This window comes from Pelophylax lessonae (assembly GCF_965119305.1).
Source record: "Pelophylax lessonae genome assembly, chromosome: 3".
Taxonomy (NCBI): Eukaryota; Metazoa; Chordata; class Amphibia; order Anura; family Ranidae; genus Pelophylax; species Pelophylax lessonae.
In genome coordinates, this window is record NC_138770.1 from 22,612,451 (window position 1) to 22,625,401 (window position 12,951).

A 12,951-nucleotide genomic window follows, 5' to 3' on the forward strand; every position below is an offset into this window, starting at 1 on the left:
GATCATGCTAATAGTAAAATGTGTACCAATGCTGTGCAAATGTTATATGAAAATGGCTACAAATGCTCATACTAATACTGGTTCTTTTGAGCCCACAAGGTCTCGAGTGAAAACTGCTCGTCAAATGGTTGCCCACATACTTGGAGTTCAACATAACGACACAGAAGAAGTTTGAAATTCAAGTTAGATGAATACCAAAGAATTCTAATCACAGGAGGGACTGTCAAGATATGAAAATATATGAAAAGCGTATATTATATGTTATAATAGTTATAATAATAACTATATATTATAATAATTATATTATAATATAATACGTTATATAGTCAAAGAGTCCCCTTTAATATACTAAAAAAATATATTCTTCTTAATGCTTAGAATTCTAGTTGATATGTTTTAAATACTGTTGTCCCAGAGGATATGAAATGTTCTGCCAAAAATGATAAAGTTCCCGGAAAGAGATTTTTTTGAAAATAAGCCCTTATTACCGTAAAATTTTATTTTTCCTAACATATTCAATCTTTATTCATTGTCAGACTAACCTGTCACTACGCCCTTGCTGGGTCAAGATGACCCGATGTGTAATTGGGATTTTCCACAAGGAATGTATTGTCATCCGCCTAGACTGTATTGTGAAATCTTGTGAAACTTTGTGTAATCTGTAACGTGGGCTTGTGCCCGTTTATGTACTATAAAAGCTCTGTAACCAATGTAATCTGGGTCACATATCCATTGAAGGATGATGTGAACCGTTGTACGGCTGCTGTATGGCGTATATTCTGAGTAAACATATGGAGACGAATGCAAACCTGATTGGCGTAGATGTCCGTTATTTCAAGGCTCAAACTTAACATTTGAACTCAACAGGAACTGTGGACAGAGTAGAACTCCTGGAACTCTTCTGGCCTTAGCTCAGTGAGATTGAGTTTGGAAGACTAATGTCATAGACAGGTTGCCAAAAAGTTTAGGGCTTTAGAAAGGGCCTCCAATGGCTGTCAATGTGGTGCCTTCTCGACTCTCCGTTTCACTTATAAAACCCCAATGGATGACTCTCTATGAACTGATCACATTCCAATCACCGATCATCTAATCATTGGTAAAAAAGAAGACTCGGCACAGAATATTGTACGAAGAGTTTTTATTGGACAAGATCAGAATAAGCGATTACCACACAGTAATGATATGAATAAAATAAAGCTTAAATCTTTTATAATAGAATTAACAAATGTGTCAAATGTATTAATAATCATACATTGGTTGGACCAATAAAAAGCCGGCTACTTCAATAAATCAAGCTCATGTATTGTCATGGTTTCCCACCTGTTGCCCCATGTGGGGAGGGATCGGTAAAGGTAGACATTTGAGTCATGATTTTACCACCTCTTTAAGCTTAAATGGCAGCCGGATGGGGCGGTACACATGGCACTGCAATTTGCGGCTGCTGCAAACCTCACACCCCCCGGTCACATTGGGCAATGGTATTCACCTGAATGGGGTTGTGCCGCAACAGCCCCAATGCATATGGTTGCGGTGTACTGGCGTGGGCTTTACAGGGTTAACATAAGGGCTCCCAGCTGCCTGCCAACCCCACAGCGGGTCAGAGGGTGATGCAGGTCTAAACCAACCCCGAGTGGACTGTGGTGGTTTCACATTTGTTTATGGACTAAACAGTTCCACCCGTTACAATCCAGCGTCCATTTCCCGTAGTACCAGCAGGAGGCGTACTCTGATATTTCATTATATTTCCTTTATTTTTAAACTTTCCCACACCCATGTATCTTCTCTGGTGCAAAAGGAGGCCTCCCTTCTAATTAAAACATTTCCCGCACTCTGAACATGAAATAGGACGCTCGCCCATATGAACTTTCTGGTTTCCAAGAAATAAACATTTGTTTTCAAAACATTTCCCGCACTCGTAACATTAAAAAGGGCGCTCACCTGTGTGTAAGTAGGTGCTCTTTCTTAGTTAAATATTTCCCGCACTCTGCACAAGATTAGAGATGTTCGCCTGTATGAACTTTCTCGTGTCTAACAAGTAAACATTTGAGCACAAAAAATTTCCCGCACTCTGAACATGAATAGAGACACTCACCTGTGTGTGTATTCTCTGATGGCTAAGAAGGTGTCCTTTATGATAAAAACATTTCCCGCACTCTAAACATTAACAGGGAAGCTCACCCATGTGGATTTTCTGATGGTGAAGAAGAGTTCCTTTATTATTAAAACATTTCCCGCACTCTGAACATGAATAGGGACGCTCACCTGTGTGAATTCTCTGATGGGTAAGAAAGTTTCCTTTATGATTAAAACATTTCCCGCACTCTGAACATGAATAGGTATGCTCACCTGTGTGTATTCTCTGATGGCTAAGAAGGTTTCCTTTACAATTAAAACATTTCCCGCACTCTGAACATGAATAGGGTCGCTCCCCTGTGTGTATTCTCTGGTGCCTAAAAAGGTGTGCTTTCTGACTAAAACATTTCCCGCACTCTGAACATGAATAGGGAAGGTCACCTGTGTGTATTCTCTGATGCCTAAGAAGGTTTCTTTTCTGTTTAAAACATTTCCCGCACTCTGAACATGAATAGGGATGCTCCCCTGTGTGTATTTTCTGGTGCCTAAAAAGGTCTGCTTTATGACTAAAACATTTCCCGCACTCTGAACATGAATAAGGACGCTCACCTGTGTGAATTCTCTGGTGCGTAAGAAGGTGTGCTTTGTAACTAAAACATTTCCCGCACTCAGAACATGAATAGGGAAGGTCATCTGTGTGTATTCTCTGATGGCTAAGAAGGTTTCTTTTCTGTTTAAAACATTTCCCACACTCTGAACATGAGAATGAATTCTCTCCTGTATGGTGTAAAGAAGATTCCCTGAGATGAGATGGTTTCCCGCACCCGTCGGCACTGTCAGATATTAGAGGACTATGTGAAGTATCAGGAGATTCCAATGATCTCCTCCAATGGTGAGGTCTGTCATGTATATTATGAGGAACGGGATTTACTTCTGGAGAAGATGCCATGTCATTATCTTCTGTAGTCACATCTTCCTCCGATGTCCTTCTATTCCCACCACAGAGTCCGTCTGTCAGAAGACAAGAAAAATTACCAAGAGTTTTCCACACTCATATACACTGCTCAACACTTTATAATCAGAGTATAGCATCAAGTCAGGGAAACTCCTGGGATATTCATCTGGTCAGTCAAGTAGCAGAGGGGGTTGTTACCAACAGGTGCACTAGATGGGCAACAATGAGACGACCTCCAAAACAGGAATGGTTTTACAGGTGGAGGCCACTGACATTTTCCCTACTCATCTTTTCTGAGTGTTTGTCACTAGTTTTGCATTTGGCTGGGGTCAGTGTCACTACTGGTAGGATGAGGCCATACCTGGACCCTATAGAGGTGGCACAGGCAGTCCAACTCCTCCAGGATGGCACATCAATACCTCCCATTGCCAGAAGGTTTGCTGTGTCTCCCAGCACAGTCTCAGGAGCATGGAGGAGATTCCAGGAGACAGGCAGTTACTCTAGGAGAGCTGGACAGGGCCGTAGAAGGTCCTTAACCCATCAGCAGGACCGGTATCTGCTCCTTTGTGCAAGGAGGACCAGGATGAGCACTGCCAGAGCCCTACAAAATGACCTCCAGCAGGACACTGGTGTGAATGTCTCTGACCAAACAATCAGAAACAGACTTCATGAGGGTGGCCTGAGGGCCCGACATCCTCTAGTGGGCGCTGTGCTCACTGCCCGGCACTGTGGAGCTCGATTGGCATTTGCCTTTGAACACCAGAATTGGCAGCTCCACCACTGGCACCCTGTGCTTTTCACAGATGAGAGCAGGTTCACCCTGAGCACATGTGACAGACGTGAAAGGGTCTGGAGAAGCCGTGGAGAACATTATGCTGCCTGTAACATCATTCAGCATGACCGGTTGGGTGGTGGGTCAGTGATGGTCTGGGGGAGGGGTATCCATGGAGGGACGCACAGACCTCTACAGTCTAGACAATGGCACCCCGACTGACATTAGGTATTGGGAGGAAATCCTTGGACCCATTGTCAGACCCTATGCTGGTGCAGTGGGTCCTGGGTTCCTCCTGGTGCACAACAATGCCCGGCCTCATGTGGTGAGAGTATGCAGCCAGTTCCTGGAGGATGAAGGAATTGATACCATTGAATGGCCCCCACACTCGCCTGACCTGAATCCAATAGAACACCTCTGGGACATTCTGTTTCAGTCCATCCGATGCCACCAGGTTACACCTCAGTCTGTTCAGGAGCTCAGTGATGCCCTGGTCCAGATCTGGGAGGAAACACATTACCCAGTCCATCCCAGTATAAATCCTAACCCATTACCCAGTCCATCCCAGTATAAATCCTAACCCATTACCCAGTCCATACCAGTATAAATCCTAACACATTACCCAGTCCATACCAGTATAGATCCTAACCCATTACCCAGTCCATACCAGTATAGATCCTAACCCATTACCCAGTCCATACCAGTATAAATCCTAACACATTACCCAGTCCATACCAGTATAGATCCTAACCCATTACCCAGTCCATACCAGTATAGATCCTAACGCATTACCCAGTCCATACCAGTATAGATCCTAACCCATTATCCAGTCCATACCAGTATAGATCCTAAAACATTACCCAGTCCATACCAGTATAGATCCTAACACATTACCCAGTCCATACCACTATAGATCCTAACATATTACCCAGTCCATACCAGTATAGATCCTAACACATTACCCAGTCCATACCAGTATAGATTCTAACACATTACCCAGTCCATGCCAGTATAGATCCTAACACATTACCCAGTCCATACCACTATAGATCCTAAAGCATTACCCAGTCCATACCAGTATAGATCCTAACGCATTACCCAGTCCATACCAGTATAGATCCTAACGCATTACCCAGTCCATACCAGTATAGATCCTAACGCATTACCCAGTCCATACCAGTATAGTGTCAGGGATACAGCCGTACTGGCATTTCTGCCAGTACAAGTCATGGACGCTCCTGGCTCAATCGACACAGCCCTCTGCTGGCCCGTCAGGGAAATGGCCATAGGAGAACTGGCAACATTGCCAGTAATAGCAATGATCGTTCCAGCCTCAATTGACACTGCCCTCTGCTGGCCTATAAAAGGTGGCCATAGGAGCAGACTCATTGCTGGATTATCTCTCAGCTTCCTGTGTTCTTGTGCTTCCTGTTTGGACTTCCTGTTGTGACCCGGCTTGTTTCTGAACCATCTGATGTCCTCCTGGTGTTTGACCCTTGGCTTGCCTCTCGGACTTTGCTCTTGCTACCACCTGCCTGTTTTCCCAGTGTATGACCCCGGCTTGCCTAAGGACTCTGTTTCTGCCTGCTCACCTGTGTATGACCCCGGCTCGTCCCTGCTCTGCTACTTACCTTGCTCTTGGACTGATCACCGGTGTTTGACCCTCGGCCTGGCTTTTACTACTCCTCTAGTTGCCTGCCTTACCCAGAGTTCCTGAAATCATCTGGTGTTCACCGCAGGCGACCTGTGCTACTTGGGACGCTTCACCTCCTGTACCACTTCCAGGGGTGACTCGCACTGAGCTGCAAGGGAAGCCCTCTCTGCACTTCGGCCTCCATCCAGATTGTGACATATAGATCCTAATGCATTACCCAGTCCATACCAGTATAGATCCTAATGCATTACCCAGTCCATACCAGTATAGATCCTAATGCATTACCCAGTCCATACCAGTATAGATCCTAATGCATTACCCAGTCCATACCAGTATAGATCCTAATGCATTACCCAGTCCATACCAGTATAGACCCTAATGCATTACCCAGTCCATACCAGTATAGATCTTAACGCATTACCCAGTCCATACCAGTATAGATCTTAACGCATTACCCAGTCCATACCAGTATAGATCCTAACGCATTACCCAGTCCATACCAGTATAGACCCTAATGCATTACCCAGTCCCTACCAGTATAGATCTTAACGCATTACCCAGTCCATACCAGTATAGATCTTAACGCATTACCCAGTCCATACCAGTATAGATCTTAACGCATTACCCAGTCCATACCAGTATAGATCCTAACGCATTACCCAGTCCATACCAGTACAGACCCCATCGCATTACCCAGTCCATACCAGTATAGATCCTAACACATTACCCAGTCCATACCAGTATAGATCCCAACACATTACCCAGTCCATGCCAGTATAAATTCTAACATATTACCCAGTCCATACCAGTATAGATCCTAACGCATTACCCAGTCCATACCAGTATAAATTCTAACATATTACCCAGTCCATACCAGTATAGATCCTAACGCATTACCCAGTCCATACCAGTATAGATCCTAATGCATTACCCAGTCCATACCAGTATAGATCCTAATGCATTACCCAGTCCATACCAGTATAGATCCTAATGCATTACCCAGTCCATACCAGTATAGACCCTAATGCATTACCCAGTCCATACCAGTATAGACCCTAATGCATTACCCAGTCCATACCAGTATAGATCTTAACGCATTACCCAGTCCATACCAGTATAGATCTTAACGCATTACCCAGTCCATACCAGTATAGATCCTAACGCATTACCCAGTCCATACCAGTATAGACCCTAATGCATTACCCAGTCCCTACCAGTATAGATCTTAACGCATTACCCAGTCCATGCCAGTATAGATCTTAACGCATTACCCAGTCCATACCAGTATAGATCTTAACGCATTACCCAGTCCATACCAGTATAGATCTTAACGCATTACCCAGTCCATACCAGTATAGATCTTAACGCATTACCCAGTCCATACCAGTACAGACCCCATCGCATTACCCAGTCCATACCAGTATAGATCCTAACCCATTACCCAGTCCATACCAGTATAGATCCTAACACATTACCCAGTCCATACCAGTATAGATCCTAACGCATTACCCAGTCCATACCAGTATAGATCCTAATGCATTACCCAGTCCATACCAGTATAGATCCTAACACATTACCCAGTCCATACCAGTATAGATCCTAACACATTACCCAGTCCATACCAGTATAAATCCTAACACATTACCCAGTCCATACCAGTATAGATCCTAACACATTACCCAGTCCATACCAGTATCTAGGTCCTGAGTCTAGGGAAGCAGCTGGCAACACTGAGAAGAATCTCCATACTGAAGGAGAGCTGGGAACGTACCAGGGGCCTGCACAGAGGAGAGTGAAGATACAAGGGTGCAGGCATCAGAGCAGAGTAGTTGGGTGACAGTTAGGAAGGGTAGAAGGGAACAAGGCAAGGAGGCCGGTCCTGGGCTGGAGCACCCCAATAAATACGCCCAGTTGTGTGATGTTGGGGAATCCAGTCAGGGACCAGCATTGCTGGAGCAGAGCGATGCCCCTAGCTGCCAGGGGAAGAACTCCTCCAGTGAGGGCGGGAACAAGGGAAAGGAAAGACAGGTTCTGGTGGTAGGGGACTCACTTACTAGAAGGAAAGAGAGGGCAATATGTGAAAAAGACTGTAGGTGCCGAACTACCGGCCCTTTAGTAAGGATGGGCTGCACCTTAATGGGGACGGTACAGCTCTTTTGGGGAGAAAGATGGCCACCAAGTTGGAGGGGCTTTTAAACTATGAGACGGGGGGGAGGGCTCAGAAGTAGAGTCAGGAGGGAGCAAAGAACAGAAGGCAGTAGTAGAGTCAGCAGCGACAGTAGTTCCATAATGTCAATTGGGGGGTCTGTGCGGGAAAACCTCAGACCAATCAGGAATAAACATAATCACCATTCACGATCAACTTCCACAAAACTAAGAGGGGTATATGCTAATGCCAGGAGCCTAGGTAATAAAATGGATGAGTTGGAAATGTTAGTACATGAGGAGGAGATAGACCTTGTGGGAATAACGGAAACTTGGTTCGACCCCTCACATGACTGGCTGGCCAATATCCAAGGGTATTCGGTGTACCGGAAGGACAGGGTAGGAAAAAGAGGGGGAGGGGTATGTCTCTATGTCAAGAATAATGTAAGGGTGATAGAGAGGAGTGACATTATGGAAGGGATGAGTATGGAGTTAGAATCCGTGTGGGTAGAACTCCATAGGGAAGGAGAAAAAGGAAAAGTCGTTGTGGGGGTTTGCTACAGGCCACCCAACCAAAGGGAGGAGGTAGAGCTGGAATTTATATCACTATTGGGAAAATTGGCAAAACTGGGATCAGTCATCATATTGGGGGACTTCAATTATCCCGACATTGACTGGGATGAGAGGACTGCACACTCACAGAAGGCCCGTCTATTCACGGAAACCTTACAGGACAACTACATGTCACAGTTGGTGGATTCTCCTACTACAGAAAATGCAGTCCTGGATCTATTGATCACTAATGACCCAGACATAATCTCGGAGGTAGGAGTGCAGGACAACCTGGGCTCTAGCGATCACAGGATGATCACATTTAGCGTAAATAACAATATAACAAGGCAAGTGGGGAACATAAGAACCCTAAACTTCAGAAGGGCAAACTTTCCAAAATTGTGCTCAATGATGGAAAGGGTAAACTGGGACCAAACCCTGGGATCCCTGACCACAGAGGAAAAATGGGAATGCTTTAGGAACATATTAAACAAATGCATCTCACAGTGCATTCCTATAGTTCGGGTCCCATTGATTTCAATGGGGTTCTGAAATACGGACCCGAACTTTCAGGAAGTTCGGGTGTTCTGGTCGAACCGAACTTTTCAAAAGTTCGATCATCCCTATTAATCAGCACGGGTTTATAAATGGGCATTCTTGTCCAACCAATCTCTTAGCATTCTACGAGGAGGTGAGCTGTGAGCTAGATAGGGGGAGACCAGTGGATGTGGTGTACTTGGATTTCGCTAAGGCGTTTGATACAGTTCCCCACAAGCGCTTAATTTATAAAATAAGGTCGGCAGGTATCGACCGCAGGGTTTGCTCTTGGATACGGAACTGGCTTAAAGGGCGTGTCCAAAGGGTGGTAATAAACATACTCAGACTGGTCTGGGGTGGTAAGTGGGGTCCCCCAAGGCTCAGTCCTGGGACCAACCTTGTTCAATTTATTCATAAACAGCATTGAGGACGGGATCAGTAGTTCGTTATCAGTTTTTGCAGAAGACACAAAATTGGGCAGGACAATAACTGCACAGCATGAAGCAGATATCCTACAGAATGACCTGGACAAAATAACAGAGTGGGCAACGACATGGCAAATGAGGTTTAATGTGGAGAAGTGTAAGGTTTTGCACTTGGGGACTAAAAACATAAAAACACAATACACGCTGGGGGGGAAACTTTGGGGGAATCAAAAATGGAGAAGGATCTGGGAGTATTGGTAGATGATAGATTAGGCAACAGCATGCAATGTCAAGCGGCAGCTGCCAAAGCCAGCAGAATATTATCATGCATAAAGAAAGGGATGTATTCCAGAGATAAGACTATAATCCTTCCACTTTATAAAACTCTGGTCCGACCACATCTGGAGTATTCCGTCCAGTTCTGGTCGCCAGTCCTCAGGAGGGATGTGTTGGAGCTGGAGAGAGTCCAGAGAAGGGCAACTAAACTAATTAGGGGATTGGAGGATCTCAATTATGAAGAGCGTCTGCAATCGCTCGATTTATTCTCCCTGGAGAAGAGACGTCAGCATAGAAAAAAAACTATTTAGTCGCAAGGATTGCATGGGGACTCGAGGACATACAATGCGATTAGAGGAGAAACGCAACGCGGGGGGTTCTTTACTGTTAGAGCTACAAGATTGTGTCTCTACCACAAGAGGTGGTTTCTGCGGGAAGTATGGTGGCTTTCAAAAGATTCTTAGACTTACATCTCAAGGATCAGAACATTCAGGGGTATGAGAGATGATTACGGTCACACACACCTATAAAAGGTTGAACTGGATGGACTATTGTCTTTATTCAACCTCAACTGCTATGTAACTATGACCTGCTGTATGATAGTAAATGGCAGTCTCAGTCTGGACGTACGCCAGGCCACGCCTTGATGTGCGGGACACCTACTCACTATCTACCGATATAAAATGTCCAGCTGGTAGAAAATGGGTGTAACAAAAGAGAATCCATATTATGTGTAAATATAGCAGTGGGTAGAGGGGAGAGAGCAGAATTCAGGACTATGTGATGCACAACATAGAGTATATAGTGCAGGGGTCAGGAGTGTGTAATGTACAATATAGAGTATATAGTGCAGGGTCAGGAGTATGTAATGTACAACATAGAGTATATAGTGCAGGGGTCAGGAGTATGTAATGTACAACATAGAGTATATAGTGAAGGGGTTAGGAGTATGTAATGTGTAATATGAATGTAGAATCCCTCTGACATCCAAAAGGCAGGATAACGCCTCCAAAAGCCAGGGGCGGGCTAGCATTTCACCCCAGGGCTGAATCCATGGCATAAATACCGGGACCAAGAAAGGATATTGGGTGCCAGTCACTTTTGTATTTTTAAAGTGTTATTGCAGAATGGTTCAGGAGGTGAGGGGTTGGGGGGGATGGGGGTCTCAGATACCATGGCAGATCACTTACAGGCTCTGCAGATCAATGTCTACTCTCACAGTGTCAGAACCTATAAGCCGACTGAGCAACACTGTAAGCACATTCCCAAATTTCAGTGCGTCCTCCAAGTGACCAGGCCCTCCTCAGAGACCGGCCTTCTTCATGGCTCCTTCCAGCAAGGGGCCTCCCCTGGGTCTCCTCCTTGGCACAGCTTCCTCCAGACCAGGCAGGACAGCTTCACAACCACTTCAGCACATGTTAGGCCCCAAAACAGGCCAATGGACCTAACAGCAGAGCTCCATCCAGCAGCTTCTCCCTACACCTCATCCCAGGGGAAGAGAGCGAGCACATGGCCTGTCCCAAATATTTATTTCCTCCCCCAGCATGCACCAGTGACATAAACCTCCTACTGGATTGGCTGACAGAAATATAAATATTCTTAATGTAAGACATTAAACCCAATGAAAATATTTATTATATTGCAGCTTATCGATTCTTAGATGTGATGTTAGTTTTCCTTTTTAGGATTTCTTATATGTTCATCTGGTGATCTGGCCAGTAAATCTGTTCTATAAAAGCCCCAACTCTAAAGCAGAATGTATCAGTTACTGGGATGGGGCAGACCATTTACCACCGACAGGGGTGCTTACAATGATCAGCTTTTATTTATTCTTGTAAAACTTTTATCCCAAAGGAAAAAAACAGTTTGCTGTAACTGATTATAAAGTGTGAGATGGAGTTTGGCTTCAATTTGTTACTGTTTTTAAATCTGATAATACATCTAACACTCCCCCCCCCCCCCAGACTGATAATGCTGCTGTCTCCAGAGTGGGGGGCGCTCTAATACAGAAGGTGTGACCAGGTGAAAACAGAGGGGGAAAAGCCTTAAAAAGAAAAGTAATGCAGCCACCACATCTAATGATTGGTAAGCTGCAATGTATGACATCTTTGGGTTTATTATCATTTTAGTTTGGTTGGTGAAATGTCATACTATGTCCAGTGATAGCGGTGACATCTACTGGCCACAGTGAGAAATCACACCTCAGCTTAAGTTTAGGGAAAAACCAGGCGAAAAACTGAACAATCAGTCTGAGCTAAGTACAGCCCAGCCAAAAACTAACATGACATAGTAGTCCCTATTTAAGACAAGCTGTAACTTCAGATCCTCGTCCCCTTTTTTTCTGACTGCTCAGGCAAACTGTCTAAATTCTGGACTTTGGACAGATGTAAAGAGAGGAATGTAGATAAAGGGGTACAACTTATGTAGGAGGATTTGTTTTATCTCTGTGTATCCCCTGAGGCCAGTCACTTCACTGGGTATATGGAGGGTTTACACCCACTCTAAATGTTTACATGAGAGAAGTTGCAGAGGTCCCACACCGCTGCCTCCCATCTCCTGAGACTGCACTCAGTGACTTGGCTGTGAGACTATACAGACATATCCCTCCACCCGACACAGCCAGCAAATAACAGAGCAAGTAACCCCGGGAGAATTGTTCTGTCAGAGATCTTACTAGACCCAGGTATGAGGCAGAAGACCCAAAGCACATACCCCAGGTGTCTAGGTCTGGTAACGTCTATGATGAAAGTGAACATTTTGCTGCCAGCTGAACCCCAGAATCTCCATAAATCCAGTCTAGATACAAAAATTGTGTCTGCAGCACAGAGAAGGAAGATTATCCGAGAGAAATACAGGAATACAGGACGGGGAACACAGCTCAGGAAAGTGACCAGGGTATTACAGGATGATATCACCCAGACCCCGCCCTACTCTGGACCAATCAGTGAGCAGTATGGGTGGAGGAATTTATTTAGTGTTAATGACCCACCTGTGCTGATCTCTGTAGGAGTGTCCTCCTCTATAAATGTCCCCGTTATTCCATCCTCCTCCATAGACTGCTGATCATCCCTCACATACCTCTCTTCTTCTTCTGCTTTAACCTCAAATTCTATATCGATTGGATCTCCACTCTAAACCAAGAAAATGAGAGAGAATATCCTCTGTAAAATATAAGCTTTAATATTGCAACATCACATTAACACTCCACACATTGTCTCCATGAGTGTTTTATAAGCTCCGTCCACTAACCTTGTAACAGTGAGGGATGGTGTGACCTTCCTGTGTGGAATCCCGGGAATACAGAGGACGGGGACATCTCTCTGGTGGGTTCCTGGTATTAGGTGGCTCCATCATATCCTTGTGTCCTTCTATAAACTCCTCCATCACTCCATACTCCTCATCCTCCTCTTTATACTCTTCTTTAACATCAATATTATCATCCCCGAGGTTTCCACTCTGAATATATAATAAAACATTCATTGTAACAAATATACTGTATATAAATCAGAACTACCAATAATTGTCACTCATCTACCTGATGATGGTGAGGGATGGTGTGACC

At 44.7% G+C, this 12,951-nt stretch overlaps 2 protein-coding genes and 1 pseudogene across 3 annotated transcripts in view; all 3 read right to left on the minus strand.

The window, feature by feature from the left end:
- The window catches only part of LOC309550245 (uncharacterized protein), a gene marked incomplete at its 3' end in the record, with an annotated part of 2,091,994 nt that overhangs the window by 2,033,854 nt on the left and 45,189 nt on the right, over nt 1-12,951 (minus strand).
- LOC309550782 (uncharacterized protein) overlaps nt 1-12,951 on the minus strand; it is a 197,420-nt gene that overhangs the window by 139,599 nt on the left and 44,870 nt on the right. The window lies entirely within an intron of this gene.
- Nucleotides 2,162-12,951, minus strand: part of LOC309549769 — a 54,695-nt pseudogene continuing 43,905 nt past the window's right edge. Inside the window, exon 8 of the transcript in view lies at nt 2,162-2,830. The product of the transcript in view is annotated as an uncharacterized misc_RNA (transcript). The remainder of the gene's footprint in view (nt 2,831-12,951) is intronic.